This window comes from Moschus berezovskii, chromosome 3, assembly GCF_049115385.1.
Source record: "Moschus berezovskii isolate FMDL1 chromosome 3, NW_MosBer_1.0, whole genome shotgun sequence".
NCBI classification, from domain to species: Eukaryota; Metazoa; Chordata; class Mammalia; order Artiodactyla; family Moschidae; genus Moschus; species Moschus berezovskii.
In genome coordinates, this window is record NC_142462.1 from 86992306 (window position 1) to 87011622 (window position 19317).

General features: G+C 40.9%; 1 protein-coding gene across 4 annotated transcripts in view; it reads left to right on the forward strand.

The window, feature by feature from the left end:
• Nucleotides 1-19317, forward strand: part of COA1 (cytochrome c oxidase assembly factor 1) — a 93909-nt gene that overhangs the window by 29317 nt on the left and 45275 nt on the right. For all 4 annotated transcript variants that reach the window (XM_055421136.2, XM_055421135.2, XM_055421131.2 and 1 more), the window contains exon 2: nucleotides 19071-19123. The gene's annotated coding sequence lies outside the window, so the exon portion shown is untranslated. The remainder of the gene's footprint in view (nucleotides 1-19070; nucleotides 19124-19317) is intronic.

Consider the following 19317-nt stretch of genomic DNA (forward strand, 5'->3'; position numbering starts at 1 on the left):
TGATAAAGAATCCACCTGCCAATGCAGGAGACGCGGGTTGGATCCCTTGGATCCCTGGGTCAGGAAGATCCCCTGGAGTAGGAAATGACAACCCACTTCACTGTTCTTGCTTGGAAAATTCCATGAACAGAGGAACCAGGTGGGTTACAGTCCATGGGGTCCCAGAGTCAGACACAACTGAGCACGTACACTCCCTCACAGTCACGTACAGGATAGCTTCGTTTCGCGTGTTGTCAATTATTGAAACCCAAAGAAAGAAATGAAGAAGCAAGGAGAAGAAAGGAGGAGGCCCAAGCCATCCTGGTGGAACATGTAAAGAGTCAAAGAAATTGAAGTCATTGAAAGTGATTCTTTTCTTCAGCAAACATTCAGATCAAGTAAAGAAGTCAAAAAGTCGGTGGAACCTAGTGAAGAAAAGCATTCTGCTGCAGCCTCAGGACCAGCCACAGTGGTGGCTGATCCACTGAGTAATGAGAAATAAACAGACCCAGCAGCATCCCTACGCTACCAAGTACCAGGACAATTCTCTGGCTCATCCAAATTTACTGAGAAAGCGGATGCTGAGAAAAAGTTCAAGAGATTAATTGCTCTCTGACAAAAAAGGCTAATGGGTAGTCCAGTGGCCTAAAGGAATATATGTATGGTTGAATTTACAGTAACATTGGAAATTTAGGTTTTTAAATGCTAGTATTAACTTTTTACTATTGAAAATAATTTAGCTAATTATATAAAAAAGGTAATCTCGTTTCATTCTTTTTTCATGTAGGCTCTAATATTTGTTGATTTGAACTTAAACATTGTGAATATTAAAACTAAAGTTTAAGAATGCTTGAAAATGTCATTCTGTTAAAGAAGCTAATCCTAAAAATATTAGTATTAAAGGTACACACACAACCCCCCCATAAAAAAACAGCTTCATACTACAAAACATATCATTCTGCATGTTGTTTTTTGTTTGTTCAGCATTGTATTTTAGCGTGTTGCTATTTGTAGGTTGGTCATTCATTTTAGTTGTGAGATTGTACTCCATTATATGTATTTATTACAATTTATACATTTCTGTTGGTAGGCATTTAGGTTTCTGGTTTGCACTTACAAACCACTGAGTAAATGGAACTGAATATTCTTGCAGGGGACTCCTCGTGTACTTGTGAGAGAGTTGCTCTGCAACCTAGAGTCTAAGAGATACATATGTAGAAGTGGAGTTGTTGGGTTGAAGAGTATATGCATATTTAGATTTACTAGATATTGCCAAATTGTTCTCTAAAGTACTTGCATTAATTTATACTCCCCTGCCACTGGTATATAATAGTTTCTGTTCCATATTCTGACCATTCTTGGTTTTATCAGACTTAGATTCTTGGCATATGATTGGTATGTAATGGTTCTTCATACTGTTCTAATTTTCACTTGCTTAATTATTAATGAGCCTAAACACCATTCATTCACCCAACCGATGAACTGAGTACTGGCTACGTTCTGTGTGCTTATATTCTAGTGAAGGGAGGTATAAATGAATAGATGGGAAAATGCATAGTATCTTAGATGGTGCTATGCTGTGGAGAGAAAGAAGAGAGCAAGTACCTTGTGGATAACCAGAGGAACATTCCAGGCAGAGGGGAGAACAAATGAGAAGACCCTTGGGTATGACCTGTTCACAGACCCACGGGGAAGCCGGGGAAACTGGAATAGAGTAAGTAAGGGAGTAGCAGGACGTGAGGTGAGAGAGTGAATAGTGAGCCTCATAGACAGTTATGGAGACTTAGTCTTTTACCTGAGTGTGATTGCCATCTGAAATGTGAGGGTTTTAAACAGAGGATGACATCGTCTCATTTAGGCTTTAAAAGGATCATAGAGTGTTGTGTTGAGAGGAGATTGTAAGAGAGGCTAAAGGAGGAAGCAGGGAGGCTAATTAGGACGTCATTGTTACAATTCAAGCTAGATAATGGTGAATTGATGAAGGTGATGAAAAGTGTTCACAGTCTGGATGTATTATTTATATAGACTTAGACTCAAGGAGATCCAACCAGTCCATTCTAAGGGAGATCAATCCTGGGTGTTCATTGGAAGGGCTGATGCTAAAGCTGAAACTTCAATACTTCGGACACCTCATGCGACGAGTTGACTCACTGGAAAGACTGATGCTGGAAAGGATTGGGGGCAGGAGGAGAAGGGGACGACAGAGAATGAGATGGCTGGATGGCATCACTGACTATGGACATGAGTTTGAGTGAACTCCGGGAGTTGGTGATGGACAGGGAGGCCTGGCGTGCTGTGGTTTATGGGGTCGCAAAGAGTTGGACACGACTGAGCAACTGAACTGAACTGATACATGTATTATTTATAATATTTATAAGCAGAGTCAGTGAGGTATGCTGATGTATTAGATGTGGGCTGTGAGAGAAAAAGTATCAATGCAGAGCTTTTGGCTGTGAAAACTGGAAGGCTGGAGTTGCCATTCATTGAAAAGGATCAGTGGGAGAAGTGGGTTTGGGGAGAAGGGAGAATTCAGGAGTTTGGCAAGTTCTAGATGCTTCCTCAGCATTATGGTTAAGATGTTGATGAGGCACGAAGATATGTGAGTCTGCAATAGAAGTCAGTAGAGTCTGCAATAGCTGGAAGCAAGGATGTCAGCACCAAGGAGAGGATTAAGCCATGAGATTGGAGGGAATGAATGTGGAGATGTCCAGGAAGAGCCCTGGGCCAGATTGGTGTTCAGAGGTTGGAAAGGCGAAGCTTACAAACAAGAGAGAATGAAAATGAGTGCCCAGTTAGGAGGAGGAGAACCAGAGCAGAAATGTCTTCAAAGCCTAGTGTGAAGTGTTTTAAAAAAGGACTGGTTGGTGATATCAGATATGCTCTGATAGATCAAGTAAGCTGAGTGCTGAGACCTGACCTTTCGTTTTAGCAACGTGGAGGTCAGTAAAGACTTTCACAGGAGGTTTTTCTGTGAAACAGTGAGGCGATCAAGACTAGGTTGGTATCCCCTCAGAGAATGGGAAGACAGGGTTTAGAGATAGCAAAAATAGACATCTCCTTTGAAGAATTTCTCTCCAAGAGCAGAGTAGAGAAAGGGGACTATTACTGGAAGAAGATATGGGATTAAGAAAGTCTTTTCAAAGATAGGAGATATTTCAGCATGTTTCATGCTGATATGAGTGATAAATAAAATGGGGGAAACTGATCATGCGTAAGAGAGAAGGGAGAATTGCTGGAGTGAGTTGAGCAGATGAAAGGAGAGGGATCTAGCATACCATGGAGGGACTGGCTTTATTAATAGTGGGAGCGCGGACCATTCATCCCAGTGGCAAATGGAAGGTAAAAGCACTTTGGCACAGATATGGGTAAACTGATAAATCTGATTGCTTTTTATTTCCTCATTGAACGTGATGTAGGACTGAAATGAAGGAGAGTGAGAAGAGAGGAAAAGGTGTGACCTAATTATTCAGCCGACTCATTGGAAAAGACCCTGATGCTGTGAAAGATTTAAGGCAAAAGGAGAAGAGGATTGCAGATGAAATGGTTGGATAGCATCACCAGTTCAATGGACATGAACTTGGGCAAGCTCTGTGAGATAGTGAGGGACAGGGAGGCCTGTGTACTGCAGTCCGTGGGGTTGCAAAGAGTTCAACATGACTTAGTGACTGAACAGTTGCAGTCATTCAGGAGAATAGGGAAATGGTCTGTGATTACAAGGCTACACCTTGGCCCACTTTTCTCTTATCATAGGTGTATAGTGAGGTCAGTCAGCAGAGTTAAAAAAACTCACCTGTGTGGATAATGTGGCGGTAGGATTTATCTAGGTTTGGGTTTGCCTGGAGGTAATGATAGGGGAAGAGGGGACAAGGTATTTGAGGGTGTGTTCAAAAGAGTGGGGTATAGTGATGGGCCATGGACTCTAGGTTGGTGAAGAACAGTGAAAAGGTGGTAGGATCAATGGATTATAGAACTGGAGTTTTAAAAAAGATTTTCGAGGAGGTGAATTGAAAAAATAAGGGGTGGCTGAAGAGTAGGATGCTAGAAATTGAGATGGTGGAGGGGGTCAAGTTACTGGTAATGACAGGTTCTAGGGTATGACTATGGGAATGAGTCGCTGTTGTCAAGTGAGGACCAGATTCTGAGAGGAGAGGAGACCGTCTGGGATCATCTCTGTGGATATTTAAATCATCATGCATTTTATTTCTAGGAATTTATCCATTTCTTCTAGGTTGTCAGATTTCTTGGCATACAAATTGTTCATAGTAGTCTCTTATGATCCTTTGTATTTCTGTGGTATCAATCATAATGTTTCTTCTTTCATTTTGGACTTTGAGTCCTCTTTTTTCTTGATAAGTCTAGCTAAAGGTTTGTCCATTTTGTTTATCTTTTCAGAGAATCGGCTCTTAGTTCATTGATCTTTTCCTAGTCTTTTTAGTCTTTATTTCATTTATTTTATTTTACTCTGATCTTTATTTCTTTCCTTCTCTAAACTTTGGGTTTCATTTGTTCTTTTCTTTTTAGTTCCTTGAGGTGTAAATAAGCTTGTTTATTTGAGATTTTTCTTGTTTCTTCATGTAGGCATTTGTCCTTATGATGAACTTCCCTGTTAGAATTGCTTTTGCTGTATCCCATAAGTTTTGGTATGTTATTTTTCTATTTTCTTTTGTCTCGAGGTATTTGTTGATTTCTTTTATCATGCAGTTTGATAACAACAGTGTTGGAGAGAGTATCACAGCCACGAGCTCAAATTGTTCAGGAGTGAGGTTGGGGGTGCCATGTTGATGACCACAACAGAATTAGCAATGGTGTGATCTGATAATGTGAGGTTGAAAGCGGGAAGCTTAGAGAGCAGCGAGACAGGAATTTGGAAGTGGCAGTGAGAAATAAGAGCATCGACCCTGTCTCCAGCCTAATAGGAAGAGGATTATGAGCATTAAGGCAGCCAGACTGCAGAGGGCTGCAGGGAGAGCCAGGTTTCAGTTGGCAGTGACTTTCAACCCTGGCTGCACACTTAAATCACCAGGGAGGGCTTGTAAACATACCATTTCCTGGGTCCCAGCCCCCGGAGATTCTGACTCAAATAGTCTGAGGTGGAGTTCAGGCTTGGGTAATTTTTTGAAACTCCCAGGTGATTGTATGTGCAGCCAGGGTTGTGTCCCAAGCAGGAACTTCTGAGGAAAGGTTGAGTAATTGAGGATGATAGAGGCGTGTCTGAGGGCAGTAGGGGAAGGGTTCTGAAGTTTAAGGGGATGGGACATCTTTTCAAAGATTATTGCCCTTTTGAGTTTTTGTGAATTGCCTGTTTCATGCCCATTACTCTAGTTTTCTATTGGTGAACGTTTGATTTTGGTTTGAGCTTGTTTATTGAAGTATTTCATTAATACTGAAAATAATATGCACCTGTACACATTGTGTAATGAGCACCCAAATCAGGAAGTAGAACGTTACTAGCATCCAGAAGCCACATTTGAGCCCCCACCCTTTCTAGTCACTATCCCATTTGCTAGGTTCGATTTTTAAAAGGATCTTATGTTGCCTACCTTAAACAACAAAATTTCATATTAAAGTGTACTGGGTTTAGGTAATATGGGAAGCCAAAATGATCCTAGCCATGGTACATGATACACAGAAAATGGCTTGAAAATCCACAGCAACATTTCATCTGAAAACTGGCCTCTTGGCAATGCACTGTAGTTGGAAACGCACAAGAGACAATGATCTTTTCAGCCTTCTCTCTCATCAGCTCTACTCCTGTCTGACTGGAAACAAGCCGTTTTGGCAAGTGAAAACGTGCTCTAGGTGACAAGGGGCCTCACCCAGTTAGCCAGGATGGTTTGGGTCTCACATACCTCCTTGACTGTGGTTCGGAGTCTAGGGTTAGGGCTTGTGAAACAGCTGTAAGCCAGGCTTGAGTCAGGGAAGAGCTCTGAGGAATGGCCACCATGGTTTTTCTTAACTGTAAAATATGTCTCATAAATTGTGCATTGCCAGATTCTGCTTTTTGATAGCTGTTAATTTTCAGTATTTTGACCACTGCTATTAAAAAAATGTAAAAGCTGGAGTTTTGGTTTATGAATTTCTTGGCAAAAAGCAGGAAAGCAAAAGCTCATAGGGCATTATGATGAAGGCTTTTTATTACTATCAGGAGCAGGAAGTACCAGTTTCTTTTATTTTAGCTATACCTATAACATCTGTTGAAAAATAAAGCTAATCAAAAATGGCATAAATATTAAAGATTATTAGGAAAAAATGGTAAGGACAAAATACTGCTTGCTTGCTTTCAGATAGTCATGTTGTACTACATTCTCTAAAATTCTTTGAAGTTTCAGTTCAGTTCAGTGGCTCAGTCATGTCCGACTCTCCGCTACCCCATGAATCTTTGAAGTTTAGATGAGTATAATATCAGAGTTTGTTATAAGTAATGTACCAATAACTTACTGATAGTACATTTCTTGAGGGAAATATTTTCATTCTCATGTCAATTGCTCAGTGATGTATGAGAATGAGTAAAGATAGGTTAGGATGTTCAATGGCCATATAAGGAGTTGTTCCTCCTTTAGGTTGCATTGTCCTGTTGTTTAGTTGCTAAGTCACGTCTGACTCTTTATGACCCTGTGGGCTGCAGCATGCCAAGCTTCCCTGTCCTTCACTATCTCCCAGAGTTTGCTCAGACTCATGCCCATTGAGTCAACAATGCCATCCAACCATCTCTGTTGCCCCTTTCTCCTCCTGCCCTCAATCTTTCCCAGCATCAGTGTCTTTTCAGATGAGTCAGTTCTTCGCATCAGGTGGCCAAAATATTGGAGTTTCAGTTTCAGCATCAGTCCTTCCAGTGAATATTCAGGACTGATTTCCTTTAGGATGGACTGGTTGGATCTTCTTGCAGTCCAAGGGGCTCTCAAGAGTCCTCCTCAGCACCACAATTCAAAAACGTCAATTCTTCAGTACTCAGCCTTCTTTATGGTCCAACTCTCACATCCATACATGACTACTGGAAAAACCATAGCTTTGATTAGATGGACCTTTGTCAACAAAGTGATGTGTCTGCTTTTAAATATGCTGTTTAGTTTTGTCTTAACTTTTCTTCCGAGGAGCAAGCATCTTTTAGTTTCATGGCTGCAGTCACCGTCTGCAGTGATTTTTGGAATCCAAGAAAATAAAATCTGCCACTGTTTCCACTTTTCCCCATCTGTTTGCCATAAAGTGTTGAGACCGGGTGCCATGATTTTAGTTTTGTGAATGATGCGTTTTAAGCCAGCTTTTTTAGTCTTTTCTTTCACCTTCATCAAGAGGCTCTTTAGTTCCTCTTCTAGGGAAGCATTGTCCTAGGTAAGCCTTTGATCTTTAAAAAGGGTAATTTGAGTAGAAAGATCAGTGGTTGCCATGGGTTGGTGGCAAGGGAGGAGTGAAGGGGCAAAGTCAAGAGGACTTTTCGGGCAGTGACACTGTTCTATATGATACTATAATTGTGGCTACATGTGGTTATACATTTGTCAAAACCCATAGAATGTTAACTCCAAGAGTGAACCCTAATGTAAACTATGGACTTTAGATGATGTGTCACTGTAGGCTTATTGATTGTAATAAATGTGACACTCTGGTTCAGGATATTGATAGGAGGCGAGGCTATGTGTCTGGGACTGGGGATAGATGGGAGCTCTCTTCTGCTCAGTTTTCCTGTGAACCTAAAACTGTACTAAAAATCAAGTTTGCTACTAAACTAAAAAGTAATTTATAAGCTTTTTTTGATAGCAAGTTGTAATATTTAATGATGTTTTCTAATGTAAAGTTATTCCCTTATCTATCATAAGGCTTTCATTTGACAGTATACACCTGCTTCTTAATATTTGTCATCAGTAAATGTGAAAAAAAACTAGCTGTCATCCTCTCAAATACTGGAATCTTTTTATTTTACAAGTGAGCAAACCTGGGCCTTTAGAGATATGGAGACTAGGGCTTAGGCTTCCAAATGTTTACTTCATTATCCCCAGAAACACAGCTTTCCTTCCATGAACGTAAATATTCTTCCTGATTTCAGCTGTGATGTCCTTAAAATGTTGGTTCCATATACATTTGTTTTGTTATTTTTAACATAGTTATCATTTAGAACAGGCAATCTTTTTTTTTTTTTTTTCTTTCAGGGTCTGTTTCAATACTATCCTCCTATGGGATTTCTTTTTTTTTTTTTATTGGAGGCTAATTACTTTACAATATTATATTGGTTGGTTTTACCATACATTGACATGAATCTGCCCCAGGTGTACATGCGTTCCCCATCTTGAACCCCCCTTCCACCTCCCTTCCCATCCCATCCCTCTGGTTCATCCCAGTGCACCAGCCCTGAGCATCCTGTATCATGCGTCGAGAGAACAGGCAATCATTTACAAAACTTGTAGCTCTCTTCTTACTGTGTAAATTATCCAGATATTTATTTCTGAATTCCCAATGCCTACATTTCGAATATTTATGTAAGTGTTAATTGAGAACAAAAAGTGTATATCTGGATTATTATCTTAGAGGAGATACTCTTTAACTTTTAGGTTGACTATAATTCTTTATACTTTTCTGTGTTCCTCTGGTACATTTATGTAGGATGTTAATGATTATAATCAGTTCTTTCTGGTAAGAAGCCTAGGTGCTGTTTCTGGAGATTGAGTTATACTGAATAGCTCAGAATGGCTGCAATCAATAAATATTCAAATACCATGAACAATATTCTTGTGTATTAAGGATTAACAACATAGTATATTTCATACTTTATCTTTTTAAAATTAGTATTCTGAAATCATAGACATTTAATTCATTTTTTTACATTTAAGTGTTTGTTGTTCTTAGTGTTTATTAATCTGTTGGTTACCAGTTTTATAACTCATGATTTGTCCTGAATGACACTTTCTACTTCCTAGGAACTGGTTCCTACATGGTTCCCAATCCTTCCTCCCCAAAACTAAAGATTGGTTAACCTTCTAAAATTTTCTTTCTTTTTCTAATGGTATAATATTATCATTTTATGTATTTTAATTATTGTTGTTGTTCAGGTGCTCAGTTGTGTCCGACTCTTTGCAGCCCCCTGGACTGCAGCATGCCAGGCTTTGCTGTCCTTCATCATCTCCTGGAGCTTGCTCAAACTCATGTCCATTGAGTTGGTGATGCCATCCAACCATCTTGTCCTCTGTCATCTCCTCCTTCTCCTGCCCTCAATCTTTTTTAGCATTAGGGTCTTTTCTAATGAGTCAGCTGTTCCCATCTGGTGGCCAAAGTATTAGAGCCTCAGCTTCAGCATCAGTCTTTCCAATGAATATTTAGGGTTTATTTCCTTTAGGATTAACTGGTTTGATTTCCTTGCTCTCCAAGGGACTCTCAAGAGTCTTCTCCGACACCACAGTTTGAAAGTATCAATTCTTCAGTGCTCAGCCTTTATGGTCCAACTCTCACATCTCTACATGACTACTGGGAAAACCGTAGCTTTGACTAGATGGACCTTTGTCGGCAAAGTAATTAGGATCATCAGAATATGTCATCTGTTGACTTTTTAAATTTACATGGATTAGTCAAAAGTTTAATAAATAATAGTTTAGAGAGTCAGATTTTCGCACATACTTAGTGTTTTCAAGATGTTATTTATTTGTCCTCAAAATAAAAAAGTCGACTTTTCTACTCTCCATTTCCATGGGAAGATGAAATACTAAGCCCTGGTTTTAAATTTAAAGAGAGTAAATTTTTGGTCTTTTTTCTTTTCTTCTCTGTTACATTACATCGTAGCACTTTGAATAGACCTAAAAATCCTCTAAAAGGATTGTTTATTTAGATCAGTTTTTTCATTTTATGGATGAGGAAAGTAGGACGCTGAAGTTAAGTGACTTGCCCAAGTAATATCTTACAACTAGTGCCACGTCTTTGGCTCAAACCCTGATCCTTCTCCCACCTCCACCCCCTATTTTTTGTGTCTTTGTGCTTCTTAGTGGCACTGAGTTTCCCAGCTACTCTATTTTGGTCCATTCCAGTCTGCAGTACTATTAATGCTTTCTTGGCCACCTTGTCCACACCTTCCTGAAGATCTACAATAGTGTAAACTTGCTTTATTCATGGAAATCAGTGGAGGAATCCCTATGGAAAGCTGCCGGCAGCACTGTGGTAGGCAGAATAATGTCGTCGCTATCCCACCCTAGTGTCGTTACCCCCCACCCTAGTGTGTTCACATTCAAACCCTTGAACTGTGGATTATATTACATTATGTGGTAAAGCGAAGTGGAAGCGTTAGTCGCTCAGTCGTGTCCAAGTCTTTGTGACCCCGTGGACTGTAGCCCACCAGCGTCCTCTGTCCATGGGATTTCCCAGGCAAGAATACTGGAGTGGGTTGCCATTTTTTTCTCCAGGGGATCTTTCTGACCCAGGGATCGAACCCCAGTCTCCTGCATTGCAGGCAGACTCTTTACCATCTGAGTTACATGGTTCAGTTCAGTTCAATTCAGTCGCTCGGTCATGTCCGACTCTTTGGGACCCCATGAATCACAGCACGCCAGGCCTCCCTGTCCATCACCAACTCCCGGAGTTCACTCAAACTCATGTCCATCGAGTCGGTGATGCCATCCAGCCGTCTCATTCTCTGTCGTCCCCTTCTCCTCCCGCCCCCAATCCTTCCCAGCATCAGAGTCTTTTCCAGTGAGTCAACTCGTCGCATGAGGTGGCCAAAGTATTGGAGTTTCAGCTTCAGCATCAGTCCTTCCAATGAACACCCAGGATTGATCTCCTTTAGAATGGACTGGTTGGATCTCCTTGCAGTCCAAGGGACTCTCAAGAGTCTTCTCCAACACCACAGTTCAAAAGCGTCAATTCTTCAGCGATCAGCTTTCTTCACAGTCCAACTCTCACATCCATACATGACCACGGGAAAAACCATAGCCTTGACTAGACGGACCTTTGTTGGCAAAGTAATGTCTCTGCTTTTTAATATACTATCAAGGTTGGTCATAACTTTCCTTCCAAGGAGGAAGCGTCTTTTAATTTCATGGCTGCAATCAGCATCCGCAGTGATTTTGGTAAGGGGAGTTAAAACTGCGATTCAGCTGACCTCAAAACGTGATTATCCTGGATTACTTTGGTGATCCCAGTGTAATCACAGGTCGCTAAAAGTGGAAGAGGGGAATTGAAAGAAAGAACCAGAGAGAGAGCCACGTGAGAAGGGCCAGACCTCCTTTGAAGATGGAGGCAGGGACCATGAGTCAAGGAAGGTGGATGACATCTACAAGATGGAAAGGCAAAGAAAGCCCCCAGAAAAGGTGCATCCTGCTGACATCCTGATCGTAGCCCTGTGAGGTCTATGTTAGACTTTTGATGAGCAGACCATAAGATAATAGCTCTGTGTTTTGTTTTGTGAAGTGTTTCTGTATTTAATTTTTTGGCTGCGCTGGGTCTTCGTTGCTGTCATGGGCACTCTCTAGCTTCAGGGAGCGGGGCTCCTCTTGGTTGTGCTGCACTGGCTTCTTGTTGCAGTGGTTTCTCTTGTTGGGGAGCACAGGCTCTGGACTCCTGGGCTTCAGTAGTTGTGGCGCATGGTTCTGGCTGCCCTGGGGCATGTGAAATCTTCCCAGACCAGGGATCGAACCCATGTTCCCTGTATTGGCAGGCAAATTTTAACCACTGGACCACCAGTGAAGTTCAAATCTGTGTTGTTTTAAGCCGCTGAGTTTGTGGTAATTTGTTACAATAGCCATAGAAAACTAATACAAGCATTTGTACTGCTCCTCAGAAAAAGTTATCCACTTGGCTTTCCCACTTTCCTCATGACCTGATTATTTCATTGGCTGCCTTGATTTCCCTTATGAATCCTGGCTCCATGTTTCTTATCTAGATCCTTGGATAAAACAACCCACTATAAGACTGTCTACTTCCATTCAGTTCTGACTGTCCTTCAGACACACCTTCCCAATGTTGCTCATTGGCTTTACAAACCACAATCTGTAATAAGAGGCTGCATAAAAATTTGAAACTGTTGTGCTGTTCGCTACTTTCCAGGAATTCAAGGTCAGATGCTGACCCAGTGTTCCTAACTGTCCTAACTCTATTCTAACTCTTAAGAATTTTTTTTTTGTTTGTTTTGTTACCTTGTAATGCTTATCGGGGAATTATGTGTATGGCTACACATGTAGTTGCTTATAGCTTTCTATTTATGAAAGAGACAGAGTGAAATCTATATCTTGCTTATGCTTGGCAGAGGAGGAAAATTCTGGGTCATTACCTGGTTACCTGTTTTATTGGGCTGACTTGCTAAGCAGGCTAAATGCATGTTTGATAGCCTAACTTGTCAAGATGTTGGCTAATAGATGTCAACACATTTATTGACTCCTACAAATGATGTAATCCGTGACTTGATACAGCACAAAGTTCTTGCCCAGTGACTGTTGTAGAATTAATTGGTGTTGGGGGCTTAATTTTGCAGAAGACTTAGTGGGTCAGTGTGATATGAATTAGTTAGGACAACTAACTCTCCTCGCCTTTTCATATTAATGTTAATCTCCATGTGGCTGGGAGGCTTGAATTCACCCAAAATGTCTGTCTTCTCATCACATTCCATGTTAGGGAAAGGCAGAATGAATAATTCTGACACTTACATTTGTTCATTGCCTGGCAGGGAAATTTGTTCAGTTCAGTTGCTCAGTCATGTCTGACTCTTTGCGACCTCATGGACTGCAGCACGCCAGGCTTCCCTGTCCATCACCAAATCCCAGAGCTTGCTCAAACACATGTCCATCTAGTTGGTGATGATGCCATGCAACCATCTTATCCTCTGTCATCCCCTTCTCCCCCTGCCTTCAATCGAAATTTCTCAGCATCAGGGTCTTTTCCAGTGAGTCAGTTCTTTTCATCAGGTGGCCAAAGTATTGGAGTTTCAACTTCAGCATCAGTCCTTCCAATGAATATTCAGGACTGACTTCCTTTGGGATGAATTGGTTGGATCTCCTTGCAGTTCAAGGGACTCTCAAGAGTCTTCTGCAACACCACAGTTCAAAAGCATCAATTCTTCGGCACTCAGCTTTCTTTATAGTCCAGCTCTCACATCTCTACATGACTACTGGAAAAACCATAGCTCTGACTAGATGGACCTTTGGTGGCAAAGTAATGTCTCTGTTTTTTAATATGCTCTCTAACTTGGTTATAGCTTTTCTTCCAAGGAGCAAGCATCTTAATTTCATGGCTGCAGTCACCATCTGCATTGGAGCCCAAGAAAAGAAAGTCTCTCACTGTTTCCATTGTTTCCCCATTTATTTGCCATGAAGTGATGGGACTGGATATCATGATCTTAGTTTTTTGAATGTGGAGTTTTAAGTCAACTTTTTCACTGTCCTCTTTCACTTTCATCAAGAGGCTGTTTAGTTCTTCTTCGCTTTCTGCCATGAGGGTGGTGTCATCTGCATATCTGAGGTTATTGATATTTCTCCCGGCAATCTTGATTCCAGCTTATCCTTCATCTAGACCGGCATTTCGCATGATGTACTCTGCATAGGCAAGTCTGGGTCAGTCTCCTGTGGGGTCACTGCTCCTTTCTCCTGGGTCCTGGTGTGCACAAGGTTTTGTTTGTGCCCTCTGAGAGTCTGTTTCCCCCAGTCCTGTGTAAGTTCTGGCAACTCTATGGTGGGGTTAATGGCAACCCCCTCCAAGAGGACTTATGCCATACCCAAGTCTTCTGCACCCAGAGCCTTACCCCTGTGACAGTCCACTGCTGACCTGTACCTCCACAGGAGATACTCAAACACAGTTCTGTCTCAGTCTCTGTGGGGTCCCTAGCTACTGGTGTGCATAAGGTTTGTTTGAGCCCTCTGAGCGTCTCTGGCGGAAATGGGGTTTGATTCTAAACGCGAGTTTGCCCCTCCTACCCTCTTGCTGGGGCTTCTCTGCCCTTGGACATGGGGTTTCTCCTCACAGCCGCTCCAGTGCTGTGCACCTGCTGCTCCAGCCAACACAAGAGAGGACTCTACACATGGACATCACCAGATGGTCAATCCTGAAATCAGATTGATTGTATTCTTTGCAGCCAAAGATGGAGAAGCTCTATACAGTCAGCAAAAATGAGACCGGGAGCTGACTGTGTCTCAGATCATGATCTCCTTATTGCTAAATTCAGACTTAAATTGAAGAAAGTAGGGAAAACCACTAGACCATTCAGGTATGATCTAAATCAAATCCCTTATGATTATACAGTGGAAGTGACAAATAGATTCAAGGGATTAGATCTGATAGACAGAGTGCCTGAAGAACTATGGATGGAGGTTCGTGACATTGCACTGGAGACAGGGACCAAGGAAAAGAAATGCAAAAAAGAAAAATGGCAGTCTGAGGAGGCTTTACAAATAGCTGTGAAAAGAAGAGAAGCTAAAAGCAACGGAGAAAAGGAAAGATATACCCATTTCAATGCAGAGTTCCAAAAAATAGCAAGGAGAGATAAGAGAGCCTTCCTCAGTGATCAGTGCAAAGAAATAGAGGAAAACAATAGAATGGGAAAGACTAGAGATCTCTTCAAGAAAATTAGATATACCAAGGGAATATTTCATGCAAAGATGGGCACAATAAAGGACAGAAGTGGTACGGACCTACAGAAGCAGAATATATTAAGAAGAGGTGGCGAGAATACACAGAAGAACTATACAAAAAAGATCTTCACAACCCAGATAATCATGATGGTATGATCACTCATCTAGAGCTGGACATCCTGGAATGTGAAGTCAAGTGGGCCTTAGGAAGCATCACTGTGAACCAAGTTAGTGGAGGTGATGGAATTTCAGTTGAGCTATTTCAAATCTAAAAGATGGTGCTGTGAAAGTGCTGCACTCAATATGCCAGCACATTTGAAGAACTCAGCAGTGGCCACAGGACTGGAAAAGGTCAGTTTTCATTCCAACTCCAAAGAAAGTCAATGCCAAAGATTGCTCAAACTACTGCACAGTTGCACTCATCTCACACGCTAGTAAAGTAATGCTCAAAATTCTCCAAGCCAGGCGTCAACAGTATGTGAACTGCAAATTTCCAGATGTTCAAATTGTATTTAGAAAAGGCAGAGGAACCAGAGATCAAATTCCCAACATCTGCTGGATCATTGAGAAATCAAGAGAATTTCAGAAAAACATCTATTTCTGCTTTATTGACTATGCCAAAACCTTTGACTGTGTGGGTCACCACAAACTGTGGAAAATTCTGAAAGAGATGGGAATACCAGACCATCTGACCTGCCTCTTGAGAAACCTGTATGCAGGTCAGGAAGCAACAGTTAGAACTGGACGTGGAAAAATAGACTGGTTCCAAATAGGAAAAGGAGTACGTCAAGGCTGTATATTGTCACCTTGCTTATTTAACTTATATGCAGAGTACATCATGAAAAATGCTGGGCTGGAGGAAGCACAAGCTGGAATCAAGATTGCTGGGAGAAATATCAATAGCCTCAGATATGCAGATGACAGCACCCTTATGGCAGAAAGGGAAGAAGAACTAAACAGCCTCTTGATGAAAGTGAAAGAGGACAGTAAAAAAGTTGGCCTAAAACTCAGCATTCAGAAAACTAAGATCAGGGCATGTGATCCCATCACTTCATGGCAAATAGATGGGGAAACTGTGGAAACAATGACAGACTTTCTTTTTGGGGGGTCCAAAATCACTGCAGATGGTGACTGCAGCCATGAAATTAAAAGATGCTTACTCCTTGGTAAAGTTATGACCAACCTAGACAGCATATTAAAAAGCAGAGACATTACTTTGCTTCCAAAAGTCTGTTTAGTCAAAGCTATGGCTTTCCCCGTAGTCTTGTATGAATGTCAGAGTTGGACTATAAGGAAAGCTGAGCACCGAAGATTTGATACTTTTGAACTGTAGTGTTGGAGAAGACTCTTGAGAGTTCCCTGGACTGCACGGAGATCCAACCAGTTCATCCTAAAGGAAGTCAGTCCTGAATATTAATTGGAAGGACTGATGCTGAAGCTGAAACTCCAATACTTTGGCCACCTGATGAGAAGAACTAACTCACTGGAAAAGACCCTGATGCTGAGAAAGGTTGAAGGCAGGGGGAGAAGGAGACGACAGGGGATGATATGGTTGCATGGCATTACCAACTAGATGGACATGAATTTGAGCAAGCTCTGGTAGTTGGTGATCGACAGGGAGGCCTGGCATGCTGCAGTCCATGGGGTCCCAAAGAGACGGACACGACTGAACGACTGGACTGACTGACTGACTGCATAGAAGTTAAATAAGCCGTGTGACAACATACAGACTTGACATAGTCATTTCCAGTTTGGAACCAGTCCATTGTTCCTTGTCCTTTTTAAACTGTTGCTTCTTGACCCGCACACAGATTTCTCAGGAGGCAGATAAGGTGGTCTGTTATTCCCATCTCTTGAAGAATTTTCCAGTTTGTTGTCATCCACACAATTAAAGGTTTTAGCGTAGTCAATAAAATAGTAGTAGATGTTTTTCTGGAACTCTCTTGGTTTTTCAGTGATCCAGCAGATGTTGAGAATTTGGTCTCTGGTTCCTCTGACTTTTCTAAATCCAGCTTGAACATCTGGAAATTCACAGTTCGTGTAATGTTGAAGCCTGGCTTGGTAAATTTTGAGCAGTACTTTACTAGCATGTGAGATGAGTGCAATTGTGCAGTAGTTTGAACATTCTTTGGCATTGACCTTCTTTGGGATTGGAATGAAAACTGACCTTTTCCAGTCCTGTGGCCACTGCTGAGTTTTCCACATTTGGTGGCATATTGAGTGCAGCACTTTCACAGCATCATCTTTTAGATTTGAAATAGCTCAACTGGAATTACATCACCATCACTAGCTTTGTTTGTAGTGATGCTTCCTGAGGCACACTTGACTTCGTATTCTGGGATGTCTGGTTCTAGGTGAGTGATCACACCATCGTGGTTATCTGGGTCATTAAGATCATTTTTTGTATAGTTCTTCTGTGTATTCTTGCCACCTCTTCTTAATATCTTTTGCTTCTGTTAGGTCCGTACCATTTCTGGCCTTTATTGTGCCCATCTTTGCATGAAATGTTCCCTTGGTATCTCTAATTTTCTTGAAGTGATCTCTAGTCTTTCCCATTCTATTGTTTTCCTCTATTTCTTTGCATTGATCACTGAGGAGGACTTTCTTATCTCTCGTTTCTATTCCTTTGGAACTCTGCATTCAGATGGCTATATCTTTACTTTTCCCATTTGTCTTTCGCTTGTCTTCTTTTCTCATGTATTTGTAAGGCCTCCTCAGACAGGCATTTTGTCTTTTTGCATTACTTTTTCTTGGGGATGGTCTTGATCACTGCCTCTTGCATAGTGTCACGAACCCTTGTCCCCAGTTCTTCAGGCACTCTATCAGATCTAATTGTCTGAATAGAATCTATTTGTCACCTCCACTGTATAATCATAAGGGATTTGATTTAGGTGATACCTGAGTGGTCTTGTTCATTGCCTGGCAGGGAAATTTTTTATTGATGCAAAATTTATTGACTCACTGTGAAGATTTCTTAGTGTCTTCTGGGCCCTCCTTCCTTCTCCATCCAGTAATTTCCCAGGTATAAGGAGGAAGATATTTCATATTTTTGTACGCCTTAGAGACTTTGGTGAGTGTTATTGATCAACTAATTCTGCAGGTGGTATGTTATTGAGTGTTGCTTTTTTTCTTTTTTCCATTATGATGATCTCTGCCATTTAAGCATAATGTTTAGACAGTTTGCATTTATTATCAACATGATCAATTTGAAATTTCCCATCTTGTTTTCTGTTTTCTATGTGTCTCCTCTTTATTCCTCTTTCTTCATGTTTTCCTGGTTTCTTTTGGATTAACAGTATTTTTTTGGGATTCCATTTTATCCCCATTATTGGCTTATTAGCTGTACCTTTTGTTTTATTTTTTAGTAGTTAGAGTTATATATCTAGCTATTAATTTATCTTTAAGTAATATACCATTTCACACAAGAATCTTACACAATATACTTCCATTCTACGTCCTCATCTTATGTTATTTTTATCACATTTTACTTCTACCTGTTATAAACCACATACTTAATTATTAAACTTTCTTTAAAGAGTCAGTTAATTTTTTCCAGCTTTTGAGGTATAATTGGCAAAACTATATTTAAAGTGTGCAAAATGATGATTTGATATTGGTATAGATTGTGAAAGTATTTCCAGAATCAAGTTAACCATTACCTTAGTGATTGTGTATGTGTGAGACAATCTTTAATATCTACTCTCTTAACAAATTTCAGTTATATAATACAGAATATAACCACCATTCTGTACTTTCATTGTGCTATTTTTGCTGTAGTCATGTGATACATAGATTCTCAGGACTTTTTCATCTAATAACTTAAAGTTTGTACCCTTTAACTAACCTCTCTCCATTTCCCCAGTCCCTGGCAACCACCCTACTACTCTGTTTCTATGAGTTCAACTTTCTTTTAAGATTCTCCATATTAGTGAGATTGTGCGGTATTTCTTTTTATTTCTCTGAGTTATCTCACTTAGCATAATGTCTTCCAGTTTCATCCAGGTTGTTGCAAATGATAGAATTTCCTTGTGATTTTTTTTCTTTTAATATTCTTTTCTTTTTTATTTTAATATTATTCCATTGTATTTACATCTTCTTATACACAATCTTACTTGCATACAGAGTGTTGAACACATCCCTCATGAAAGTGTGGAGCAGGGGGGAGCCTGCCACTGGGTGGGAAGTGTGTGTGAGTGAGGTGCACAGATCGTTGAGGTTATTGAAGGTGAGGGCTCCCCAGCAGCTCAGGTGTGGACTTGATGATGTTCTCGAAATGGTTAGTAGGATCCATGTTACTTTGACACATCTCCGGCTCTGGCAGCCCCTCCCTGCCCCTCAGTTGTACATTTACCTCAGTAACCCTAGATGGGGCAGGAAAGAAGTGGGTCCTTTTGGCAGTATACTGTCCGGCTGGGGAAGCTGAGTTCTCACTCACATGCACTCAAGCATTCTGTGATAGGAGGAATTGCTGGAGAGAGATCCTAAGCTATACCACCTTGGGGGAACGGGTAATGTGGTCCTTTTACTTCTACATCTAATTCCTGTTTTGTTTTGCTCCCATAGTGTACTGGAGCTACTCTGCTGGACTCTGGAGTTCTACAAAAGCCCTCTTCTCGGTAGGTGATTGTCCTGGTCACTTGGTCTTTGGGGAAATGGCAGTAGAAAACTCCTCTTCTGCCCTCTTGCTGATGTCATTTCAATTAACCTTTAAAAAGATTAAAATTGAGAGAAAAATGTCCTTAACATTTAGCCATGTGTTTTACATTGTAGGCCTCTATGGCTTTTTTGTAGTTACATATTTCCATTTGAT